At 36.0% G+C, this 3,049-nt stretch overlaps 1 long non-coding RNA gene across 1 annotated transcript; it reads left to right on the top strand.

Moving 5' to 3' along the window:
• The first annotated feature begins 531 nt into the window (after positions 1-531).
• On the top strand, positions 532-1,862 carry LOC309507388. The gene is made up of 2 exons (XR_014209134.1): positions 532-1,138; positions 1,272-1,862. It is a non-coding gene; the product is annotated as an uncharacterized lncRNA (long non-coding RNA).
• Positions 1,863-3,049: the final 1,187 nt, after the last annotated feature.

Below are 3,049 nucleotides of genomic sequence, written 5' to 3'. Positions count from 1 at the left end.
TACAAATGTTCTAGAATATTTAAACCTTAAAGTAGCACCCTGCCCATGGCTTGCTTGAGCACATGGGCATTGAAGACGGTAGCCATGAGCAACACTAGGGGTGAGCTTCTGGGTCTTGACCCTTGAATGTTTTTTAATAAAGTCACGGCCACATTGAATTGGTACCAGACAATCAGTCTTACACTTTCACCAATCTTTCAACAAGAAAGTACAATGGAAACCTCACTTTAACTACAACACGGCAGACCACCATCACACCTTTGAAGGCATCTATTTCGCCTACAGTACCAAACAAAACCATCCCTAATACTGTCTCACTAAACCACCTGTCCTCACCAGGAAGGTGCTGCAATTTGTATAATGAAACTTTGTCCCAAATGCCAAACTCCTCAAAATGACATGTCTCCAAAAGATCCATTTCACAGATGTCAATCTTATAAAATCTTACGGAGAGGATCAAGTTACATCACAAATTGCAACAGCAACGTAACATTTATGTTAGGGAATATAGAACTATTATTATCAATCACACTCTAAAAAATGCTGGGTTATTTTTTAAACCCAAATGCTGGGTTGAGCATTTTGACTATGTTGCTGGGTTATTTTCTCCGTAATCAGCTGACAATGACCCAGCATTTGGGTTTGTTTTGGAAATTTTGACCCAGCGCTTACATCCTCGCGAGTCGCGCGCTTTTGTCCACACTGTTCAAAATCTTCAAATCACTACGTCAACAGGAGGACGAGAGGTTCAAGCAGGAGCGAGCGTAGAGGTGAGCAACCCTGTTTTATTAAAACTATCCTAACGTTAAGTAACTTTAGTCAAAGAAGTCATAAAGTCAACAAGACGTTAACGTTATGTTGAAATGAACTATGAATTATTGACGACGGACCAAATGCTCTAGTCTAGATTTTGCGTCTGTCGAACTAGCGACCGTTATGCTAACGTTACGTTACACATAACATTTATTATTTTTACACGGTCTGTCATCAATTATTCCACTTATAACACGGTCACAATGTCTAAGTACAGTTGTTGGTGTCTGTTATCTCCAGAAATGTTGCGGGTTACTTGACGCGGCAGTGTTGGATGGATGCAGTGTTACGTCACTGGCTAGTGGTTGGATATGCTAAAGAAGCTGTAAGTCTAACGTTACCTATTATTTAAATGTTTTTGTTTTTCGAAAGGTAGCTTTACGTAAAATATTTCATTATTATTATTATCACACTTTTAAATAATTATCTGTGTCTGATATTGTCTTTCCCTCATTTAGTCTGGAACCAAGATGGTGCTTTACCTGGAAAGGCAGAGAGAAGCAAAACCCTTCCCCTTTGTCTTGGAGCTTGGAATGGCTGGACAGTTTTTTGGTGAATGGGGAAACTCTGGAACAGTTGACTCAGTTTTTTTTTTTTTTTGATAATTTTTATATGTATAGAGTTTCATGTTTTTATTTTGCTACACCGGACTAAATGATTGCTTATTTAAAATTAATTGCAATGTATGTACTTACTGTTTATATGCAGAGTTTTTATGTGCTTCACATTTTTGCTGCACAGGACTAAATGATTGCTTATTTAAGTGAATTGCAATGTATGTACTTATGTGTTTTTTATTGTATTCTTTGTGAAGAGAATCTTTAGCTATAGGCCATTTTACAGTTTATAAGTGTAGAGTTTTGAATTTTGAGAATCTTACCATTTTATAATCTTTTAACATACCAACATTTTAGCACAAATGATTTTTGTGGGCCTCCGTTTATGTTGCAGATTTTTTTACATGAATGTATTTATGATTATATTAATTTCCTGGAATAAACACTTTAATTGAATCAATAAACAGTAGTGTTATTATTGTTATTAATTTTGTATTTTTTTTATTCGTTTTTTTTAATTATTATTATCTAAAATGAATAACCTGTAGCATGGGGGTTGTTTGACCCAGCACTGATTAAAAACAACCCAGCAGATGGGTTAATGTATAAAAACCCAACCTGCTGGGTCAAAATAACCCAGCATGTGTTCTGTCCAATATTTACCCAGCGCTGGGTTGCCAAATAACCCAAATTGGGTTGTTTTTAACCCAGCATTTTTTAGAGTGCACCAATTCACTCCTAACCAGATACATCAAGAGTGAATGCAATGTTGACATCATGCATAATCAGGAAATCAAATAATTTCTTCTCACTGAAGGACCTTGTACCTGTTGAGTACACACCAAAAAAAAAAAAAAAAAAAAAATCTCTTTGTAAAGAAAATGAGATGGAACAGGAAGAGAAATCCAATGAAGACAGTGACGAAGAACTATGTGCTGCAACTGATAATCATTTGGATGTTCCCCCACCATCTGTACCACAGTTAACAAAAAAACAGCATAGTCCACAAAGACCACAGAAACAACAAATATCAGAGTGTCCAGCAATGTAAGTCTCAATATAAATAACTGTAATAATTTCATTATTACATTATCACAATGCTGTAGCTTCTGCAACAAAGTGAAGGTTTATTTATACTATGCCACATGTAGCGAGTGACAAAGCATATGATTCAAAGGTAAGTGTCTGTATTAGATAGCAGACTAATAACAAAACATCATTTAAGTTATTAACACTTTGGGCGATATGTGTGTAAATGGACCAATTACGCACCAGAAAATCACAGGAACGGCTACTGGAGGTAGTGGATATTCACTGAAGAAAACATGAGCCAATAATACAAGTACTTTACTTTCAATGATTTCCCCAAATTAAAGGGGACATATCATGCTAAATCCACTTTTTTAGCCCTTAAATGCATTTTGTTGTATATTTGGAGTGTTTAGAAGTACAGAAAAGTTGAAATTATTCTCTTCAGGTGCTTCGTTGATATCTTTATATTCTGCTTTGGTCATATTTTTCAACCTGTTCCAATTTTTCTGTTCTCTATGACGTTTTTTGAACTATTACGTCACAGTATTTGCAGCGGAACTGCCAAATAAGGACACTGACTTCCGGCCCACCACTTCGAGCAATCCGCCATTTTAATTTCTCGCTGCAATTTTGTAGTCCAAGCCAAA

This window comes from Leuciscus leuciscus, assembly GCF_965113295.1.
Source record: "Leuciscus leuciscus genome assembly, chromosome: 10".
In the NCBI taxonomy this organism is placed as follows: domain Eukaryota; kingdom Metazoa; phylum Chordata; class Actinopteri; order Cypriniformes; family Leuciscidae; genus Leuciscus; species Leuciscus leuciscus.
Note: the sequence above shows the minus strand (reverse complement) of the source record. Positions and strands in the feature narration are given on the sequence as shown.